The sequence below is a fragment of the Felis catus genome, chromosome A3 (genome assembly GCF_018350175.1).
Source record: "Felis catus isolate Fca126 chromosome A3, F.catus_Fca126_mat1.0, whole genome shotgun sequence".
In the NCBI taxonomy this organism is placed as follows: domain Eukaryota; kingdom Metazoa; phylum Chordata; class Mammalia; order Carnivora; family Felidae; genus Felis; species Felis catus.
The window spans coordinates 64,018,158-64,028,165 of NC_058370.1; positions in this window are offsets into that span (position 1 = coordinate 64,018,158).

Sequence of the window (10,008 nt, forward strand, 5' to 3'; positions counted from 1 at the left end):
AATAAAAATGGGGAAAGGTGGCTCTGGAGATGTATGCCAGAGGCATTGAGCTGAATGCAGGAAGGGCCCCTCTGTGACCACACTCTGTAGCAGGGGGCCTTTTCTGTCTTGTTTTCTTGACTTCCTCAGTTACCAGGGCTGCAAAAATAGCAAGTGAGAAAGAAATGATGGAAAGGATGAGAATGGCCCACATATAGACAGCTTTGTAAATACAGGGAGATAGTATTTTGTGCACATTAATGTATGCATGCTGTACTTCAATAAAACTTTATTTAAAAAATAAAAAGGAACCATGGCTGATGCAGTAAACATCACATATATTTATATTCATATGAAATGTTTGTCTGTTAACGGAACACATGAAAGTAGTTGAATAGATGTGGCGATATGCTTTGGATAGTACGAACTAAAATACAGATTATGTTTTATGAAAAAATTCACTTTCAGGGTAGTGGGGAGACAGGGGAGCCTTAAAAAGATAAGCAGCATTTTAGTTAGGGTGAGGTAAGCTGCTGTAACAAACAGAACCAAACCCATAATGGTCCAAATCCTAGAAGCTTATTTCTTACACTTATAGACCAGGATGGGTGTTCCAGGTAAGTGTGTTTCTCCCATGTGGTGATTCAAGTCCGAGACCTTTTCCATCTCATGGCGACATCGTCATCCAGGGCCTGGTTGTCAACCGTACCAATCAGCGGAAGGGGAAAGTGAACAAGGAAAAGATTCCCCTACCTTCTTAGAAGTCCCACTAAATTTAAGGAATTGAAATCCTAGAAGACGTATTTTCTGACCACAGTGGAATTAACCTACAAAAGAACGACACACTTCTAAATAAACCATGTACCGAAAATAAGTTACAGGAAAAACTAGAAAATATCTCAAACAGAATGAAAATGAAAATCACAACATACCAAAAATTTGGGGCTGCAGCTAATGCAATACGTAGGGGGAAATTTATAGGTTTAAACCCTTCTATTAGAAAGAATATAAGGTCTCTAACTTTAAATTTCCAACTTAAGAACTAGAAGCGCAAGAAAGGAAGGAAACAAGGATAAGAACAGAAATCAATGAAATACGGCACAAAAAATAGAAAAATCACAAGTTGGCTCTTGAAAATACCAATAAAATTGATAAAACTTCTAACCAGACTGGTCAGAAGGAAATAAAAAGAAGAAATTGTCAGTATGAGAAACGGAAAGGACAACATCTCACCACAGATCCTACAGACATGTATAAAAAGGAATATTATGAAAGTGTTGATGCCCATGAAGTTGACAGAGGAAGCGTTTGAAAACCAGTGTAACTCAATACTGGGAGGGAGTAAAAAAAAGTAACAACAGCAACAACCACCATATCTCATTATATTTAGAAAAAGCATTACAAAATCCAGTACCTATTTGTGATAGGAATTCTCAGCAAAGTACAGATAAAAGGGAACTTGCTCAACCTGACAAAGGGTAACTATGTGACACCTAACCGTAATCTCTTTGATGGTAAAAGGCTGATACTTTCCCTGGAAAACCCCAAACAAGGCAAGAATGTCTCTTCTCACCTTTTGTACTCCTAGCCGCTAGAATGTTCCCCAGTGCAACAAGACCAAGAAGGAAATTAAAAACACACAAAATGGAAAGAAAGACCCATAAAACTGTCTATTTGAAGATGACACAATTGTGTAAGTAGAAAATGATAAGGGATCTATAAATAATACAACTAATAAATAAGCTTAGCAAAGTCACAGGATACAAGGTCAATGTACCAGAACATTTCTATGTTCATGTACAGGGAACAAACAATTGGAAATGGAAACGAAAAAAAAAATATTTACAGTAATATCAAAAAATGAGGGGCACCTGGCTGGCTGAGTGGGTGAAGCATGTGACTCTTGATCTCGGGGTTGCAAGTTCAAACCCTGCATTGGGTGTAGAGCCTACTTAAACACAAACCAAAAAACTGCTCTTCAAGAAAACTGTTAAGAAAATGAAAAAGCAAGCCTTAGGCAAAATGTAACTGATAAAGGACTCGTGTATAATGGACAGATTTTTTAGATGGGTAAAATATTGAAAAATTGAACAAGCATTTCACCAAGGAAGATATAACAAATGGCGATGCAACAAATTCCTTAGTCATTAAAGAAATGAACATTGTAACACCAGTGTTACTCGGCAGAGGTAAGTTACAAAGACTGGTGTTGCCAATTTTCAGTGACAATGTGGAGCAAATGGAAGGCTCCTACATTGCCTATGGGAGGTAAAAAGGTCCCACCACTTTAGAAAACAGTTTGGCACATTATTGTAATTACTATAGCTTTATAGTAATTCTTGCAATGAGGTAGTATGAATCTTCCCACTTAATCCTCCTTTATCAAAGTTGTCCTGATGATTCTAGTTCAAACATTCTAAAAAACCACCTCCCTTATATCCTTAAATATTATATAACTTTAGGACCCAGCAATTCCATCCCTCAGCATTTACCCAAGAGAAGTGAAAACATGTTCACATGAAAATCTGCACAGGAATGTTTATAAAGAACTTCATTTATAATAGCCCAAAATTAAATACACCCCCAAGTTCCATCAGCTGGTGTAAAGGATAAACCACATATATACAATGAATGCTATTCAAAGCTTGTTCCAAAAAGGAACAGACTACCAATTCATGCAACAACATGGGTGAATCTTAAAGGCATTACGTTGAATGAAAGAAAACCCAAAGACTATATATGGTATGATTCCATTTTTCTAAAATTCAAGAAAAGGCAGAATTATAGTGCCAACAGATCAGTTGCTGCCAGGGGCTGGGGATTGACTGCAGAGGGGTGTGGGGAGCTTTCCAGAGCGATGGACCAGCTCTATCTTATGATTGTGGCAGTGGTTACGTAACTAACCCTGTGTCGAATCTCATCAAATTCTGCATCTACAAGTGGTAAGTCTGTGTTCTGTACATGAATCTGATTAAAGGAAAAATGTGTTAATGTAGATTTGGGTTTGTGGGCATTCACGGTAAGATTTTTTCAAATCTGGGGCACCTGGGTGGCTCAGTCGGTTAAGCGTCCAACTTCAGCTCAGATCATGATCTCACAGTTTGTGAGTTTGAGCTGATAGCTGTGCTGAGAGCTTGGTGCCTGGAGCCTGCTTGGGATTCTGTGTCTCCCTCTCTCTCTGCCCCTCCCCTGCTCATGCTCTGTCTCTATCTCAAAAATAAGTAAATATTTAAAAATTAAAAAAAAAATTTTTCCAAATCTGTTTTATGTTTCATAATTTTCATTTTAACATATTTCAAAAGAAGTGAACTTGAGATGAAATTTGCTAGAGAAGAATACTCCAATTTTATGGCCTGAGTTATTTTTCACAGGGGCCCCTCTATGTGACCTGCTTAGGGTAAGTAGCACCAGGGATTTACCATCTAGGTATTAATTTAGTAGTTATATGTGTATATGAATGTATTCATCTGGTTAATTCCTTAATGGTTTTCTTAAGCAGCGTCTGGGATGATGATAGGGTTGGAGTGTGGAGGAAGCTTTGCTAAGTAATCCATTTATATGGGCTGAATTATGTGATATTGATAAATATAAATTGATGAAGTCCACTTTATTATATAATCCCATCTGCCTCCCCCAACAATCAGGAAGACGTATCAATAGCGCATAACTTTAAAATGTTGTAGGGGCGTCTGGCTGGCTCAGTCGGCGGAACATGTCGCTCTTGACTTCTGGGTTGTGAGTTCGAGCCCCACATTGGACATAGAGTTTACATTAAAAAATAAATATAAAATAAAATGTTGTAAAAAGTAATTAAAATTGTATTGAAATCCAGCTATAGAAGATGCCCATGGTTGATTTTTCTCTTTTCAAGAGCCATGGTTTTGAAACCTTTGAGAGCACTCCCTTTGGCATGGCATCCTCACTAATGCAACATTGCCAAAAACAAACCCCCTTTCTTTTACTACTTCTAAAAAGTAGAGTGCCTCCATTGTGATTATGACTCTCATTTTGACATCTCCTCATGCTTAGGAATGTGGAGGTCTACCTTTTAAGCAAAGACTATTGCCTTGCTGGTACAAAGGCATATAGGCTTAGGCTGGCATCCTTTGAAGCTTTTGGAGTGATAACTTTTTTTTTAGGGATCCCTTAGCGTATTTAGTTATTTGTCTTTATTCTACATATCAAGGGTTGACAAACTTTGTAAAGGGCCAGAGAGTATTTTAGGCCTTGAGGACCATGTGGTCTCTGTCTCTCAGCTCTTCTGTCGTGGCAGGCAGCCACAGATAACACACAAATGAACAGAAGCAGCTGTGTTTTAATAAAATTTTATTTACAAAACATGTATTGGGCTGGATTTGACCTGGGACAAAGTTTGCTGGCCCTGGCTGTAGATTATAAATCCCCCCTAAAACAAATCTGCTACTTGTTATGACAAAGTGTTTGCAGTCAAATAACCCAGGTACTTCTATGAAGAAAACTAATGCTGAACGTTAACAGTGGGGTTAAGGAAATGCTACCAGAAAATATGGTAGTTTGGCATATTGCATAATTAAAGCTGGAGGAATTTGAGAAATGGCATGTTCGGGAAGAACTTTCTTATCTTCCTCTGAAGCAGGTCATAAAACCCTCTTCTGACGGGCCTCCTGGCTGGTTCAGTCAGTAGAGCACGCAACTCTTGATCTTAGGGTTGTGAGTTCAAGCCCCATGTTGGGAGTAGACATTACTTAAAAAATAAAGTAAAACTCTCTTGTGAGAGATGCTCCCCCAATACTCAGAGGAAAGGAACATCCTTATCTTGCAAGGCAAAGACACAGAGAAGAATCTGAATAAATTTTAGCTTTGCTAGATTTTCTGCCGCTTACTATATGCTTCCCTTAAATGCTTTGTCCTATCATGCCTTTCCACGACCTTCCACTCTTCATCAGACCAAGCATAAAAACATTGAGATTATCTTTCCTCCCTTACAGTAATGAAGTGTTCATCAGGGAGGCTTCAGATCAGGATATGCATATTCTTGGACGCTATGGCTAACTGGTATACAAAAGTCTCTAGAAAATATGAACATATTTGTTCAAGTTGGTTTACAAAATGTTTCAAGTATTTGATTACAACTTTGCTTGGTAAAGTGTACTTTAGTAGGTGTTACTTTTACTTTGTTTACCCTCCTATAAGATTGTATTTTTTTATATTTTTCAAGTCATGACAGATGACCATTATTCTTGTTAAAACACTCCCAACAAACCAAATTCACTCCTGTTGAAGGTTTAGTCCCAACATTTCATTCTTGGTTGTGAGCAGTACACGAGGATATGACCAACATCTGTGACTGATCCTTATACAATTTGTGGTGGTAATCAGATCATTTCTCCTGATTTAAAGCAGACTAACTAGATAAGGACTTCCAGATGATTCATGATGTTCAAGTAAAGCTGCCATCATTCAATAGAATTTGGAAGAGCTAAGAGTTCTTGCCCTTAGGGTCTTATTCAAATTAAACAAATATATTTTAGTAAGTGGAAATAGACAAAAGAAAAACAAAGAAGAGATGATGGTAGATATTATTATACTCTATTGCTTCTAGGCTCTTCCTATGCAGTGTTTGCTATCAAAAAGAACTAATTTGGGGGTGCCTGGCTGGCTCAGTTGGTGGAGCATGTGACTCTTGATCTCGAGGTCGTGAGTTTAAGCCCCATGTTGGGTGTAGAGCTTACTTTAAAAAAAGTAGGGACACCTGGGTAGCTCACTCGGTTGGTTAGGTGTCCAAGTTCTGCTCGGGTCATGATCTCAGGGTTCATGAGTTCAAGTCCCATGTCAGGCTCTGTGCACAGCTCTCTGCTGTCAGCATGGATCCCCCTTCAAGTCCTCTGGCCCCCTCTCTCTCTGCCCCTCCTCTCTCTCTCTCTCTCTCTCTCTCTCTCTCTCTCAAAAATAAAAAATAAAAAAAAAATCCTAATATTTATTTCTTATTTAGTGAGAGAAATTTCTAGCTGCCTCTTGGGATAACTGAGAATAATTACCCCCGAGCAGATCATTCTTGTTTTGTGAAGAATAATTTGAGATGTTCCCTTTAGTTCTATAAATGTAGTGAGTAGACTGCATTGTTTTGATACTTAATGCTTAATAGTAATTGTTATAATGTTAACAGTAAGTTTTATCAAGGACATTGGACTCACTATATGCTCTTTGTTGGGGAGGAAGCTAACCAATCTTTACAAGAGGAGCCTCTTAACCCTGGTAGGTAGTTTGTATATGCTATTTAATTTAATTTTTAAATATTGTACTTAATTTTTATTTAAATTTAACTAAATGAATTTAAAATGTTACATGTATTTTGTTTAATCCTCATACACCCCTGTGGAATAAGTATAGCAGATAAAAAAGCTGGGATCCATCCAAAGAGGTTGAACCATTGACCCAAGACTACGGAACTTATAAGTTGCTGATCTGAGATTCAAACCCACATCTCTTTGGTCCAAGACTTTGGCATCTCACCAGGCTGAGTGGAGGTGAATTATCATAAGATTGTAACCCCCCCCCCCAAGCAAGAACAGTGGAGAGCACTTGGCTATGCCACTAAAACAGGTGGCAATGAGCAAGTCACATGGTTGTTGGGCATCTTAGTTTCCTCTCCTGCAAACAGAAGGGATTATGTAATCAATGGTTCTGTCAAACTAGAACTTGACTCAAAGTTTGCACTTGTCTCTCACAAAATTAGAAAAACAATGGTATAGTTTTCCCTTAAAAGCTACAATTTAGCCTACTTAAAGAATTATCCTTTGATCTAAGATTTATGTTCTTCCTACATGTTTTGGCATCACAATGTCCTTCATACAATAAGATATTGGGAGTAAACTATCTTAAAAAAATTTTTTTAACGTTTATTTATTTTTGAGAGACTGGGAGAGACAGAGTCTCTCTACAGAGTCTCTGCAGTGGAGGGGCAGAGAGAGAAGGAGACACAGACTCCCAAGCAGGCTTCAGGCTCTGAGCTGTCAGCACAGAGCCCAATGTGGGGCTCGAACCCATGAACTATGAGATCATGACCTAAGCCAAAGTCAGACGTTTAACTAACTGAGCCACCCAGGCACCCCAGGAGTAGACTATTTTTTAATCTCCTTATTGAACAAAGTAAAGTGTTGGTACTGTTTTTTTTTTGTTTCCCCCCCATTTTTTGGATTTTTTTTTTTTCCTAGAAAGTCCCAAAGTTTGGGGATAATTGTTCTAATTATACACAGACTATCAAGTCAAATATTTATTGTTAGGGCTACAGAGTATTTTTTTCCTTGAAATAGTTTTTTCAGTTTGAAAAACTCTGATCTTTACATAAAGGCTGTTACAGAAAGAAAGCTAAAACTTCAGGGACATCTGGGTGGCTCAGTCAGTCACGTGTCTGTCTCTTTTTTTTAATTATTTTTTTAATGTTTGTTTATTCTTGAGAGACACAGAGACACAGTGTGAGCAGGGGTGGGACAGAGAGAGAGGGAGACACAGAATCCCAAGCAGGCTCCAGAGCCTGACACGGGGCCCGAACCCATGAGCCATGATATCATGACCTGAGCTGAAGTCGGACGCTCAACTGACTGAGCCACCCAGGAGTCCCAAGTGTCAGTCTCTTCATTTTGGCTCAGGTCTGATCTTAAGGTTCGTGGGTTCAAGTTGATGGCCTGGAGCCCACTTGGGATTCTCTCTCCTCTCTCTCTACCCCTCCCATGCTCACTCCCTCACTCTCAAAATAAATAAAGAAAAAGAAAAAGCCAAAACTTCAGACAGAATGAAGACCGAGAGTAGTACTCAGTCACACAGAGGGCCATTTAAAGACATTAGGAGTGGGGCGCCTGGGTGGCTCAGTCGGTTGAGTGCTGGAGTTTGGCTCAGGTCATGATCTTGCAGTCTGTGGGTTCGAGCCCTGTGTTGGGCTCTGTGCCGACAGTTCAGAGCCTGGAGCCTGCTTTGGATTCTGTGTTTCCCTCTCCCTCTGCCCCTCCTCCACTTACACTGTCTCTCAAAAGTGAATAAACGTTAAGAAAAAATTTTTTTAATGAAGAGATTAGGGATGTGTTCTACAGATCCTCTCAAACATGGATTTGAGTTAATTGCCCACGTATAAAATTGGGGGAATTCTACATATTAATGCAGATTTCACAGCTTCTCGGGAAAGAGGAGATCTGTCAGTCTTGGTTCTTCATTGTCACTTTAGCTGAGTGGCCGCTGCCCCCGTAGGCCGGACAGGAGCCTTCTAATCTGCCACCAGCCTGCTCCTTTCTGCTGTGCCCGATGCTGCCCGATCACCCATGTGCGCCACCTCGGTCCTGCAGGTCTCCGCCTCCTGTGGTGTGGTCCAGGCACCACAGCACTGGCCTCACCTGGGAGCTGGTTAGAAAGGCAGAAGCACAGGCTCCACCCAAAAACCACTGAATCAGAACCTGCACTTTCACAAGACCTACAGAAGATTTGTACCCAGACTAAAGTTGGCGGAGGCTTGCCCGAGATGATCCCCAAGCTCCTTTGCCGGCAAGACCATTGACAACGCCCCGACCTGCTCACTGTGGTAACAGGTGCAGTGCTCAGTCATCGGAGTGGGAGGGCCAAATAAAATCATGTGTTAAAATAACCGAAATTATAAGGATGAATATACAAACGAGTAACACAGGGTTCGGGGGGGGGGGCGCCTAGATGAGTGTCCACTGGAATAATACTGATGGTGGGGAAGGCGGACAGAGCAGGGACTCGGGAGAGGTGGGGACAAATGTCCAGAAGGAGGTGTGCCTGGTCTGTGGCGAAGGAACAGTAAACATCACTGATTGACTGGAGATATTAAGAGAGAAGTAAGATTAGAATGTAGGGTTGGCATAGACTGAAGCTTAGACTTTAGGCCAAGATATTTGGACTTTGTCCTCTTTATAGTGAGAAGCCACTGGAGGCTATAGAGATTCAATAGAAGTGTTATTGAGAAGGTCAATGGTCTGACAGATTGTGCTGGGTCAGTGGGCTTTATTTCAAAGGAACACATTCACAGTGGGTTTGTGTATATGCCTAGCTGTAGGCAAAGCCATTTCCTTAAAGTAGGGACACGTTTTGTGTCTTTTCTACCTATCCTGGCACTTTGTCCTCTGATATATGTTCTCAGAGACCTTGATCCGGCGGCGCCCAAAGCCATGCTGAATGTGTCCGGGCTTTGAGCCCGGCTTTGCTAAGAGAGTGTCCATTAAAGGTCCGGGAGACATAGACCCCCACCCGTCCCCAGAATACTGGGTCCGGCCTGGGAATGGAGGAATTCGCTCAACATCCAACAACCACATTCCCCCAGCTTTAAATTGCAGAGAGTAATGTTAGTGTCCCAGTGAAGTTCTAATGCACAGTGTTCTCAGATGAGTGTAGCTCTTGATTTGATTCATGCTCACAGTGTCCCGGTGCTAATAATTACAAGTTTTCTGGAGTCGTTCAGTGTATCTGAATTTGAAGTATTTGCCACAGGGTGGGTAACTTGGCACTTAACTATTGGTTGATCTTTTTCAATAGATCTTTGTTAAAGAGCAGATACTATGTGTCATTATTTCTTTTGTGATTCTGGACTCTTTTTTGAGAACAGTCTTTAAGCGGTAGAGAATTGAAACACCCCAAGGTTCAAACACTCGATAAATCAGCCCATTATGCTGTGGATGCAATTACATCGTTGGCAATGATGTCACATTAGGACATTATTAGGGTTTTTTGTTTGTGTGTATGTTGTTTTGTTTTGTAATGTCTGGAGGATAGGCCACCAGGAAGGCACAGTGGTGAAGTGTTATTATCAATAGCAGTTGCTCTGGGTTGACAATGGCCATAGAAATCCCCTGGCTGTGATCACCACCAATTTGGGCCTGAGGTATACACAGAAACACCTCTTATGAGGCCGAAGTATCAGCTCAGGGCTGCACCTGGTGCTGTTAGCAGCCTGTTGGAAATACAAATTAAACATGGTTACAACTCAGCAACAACAAAAAATCAAATGACCCGATTTGAAAAGGGGGCAAAGGACTTGAATCGACA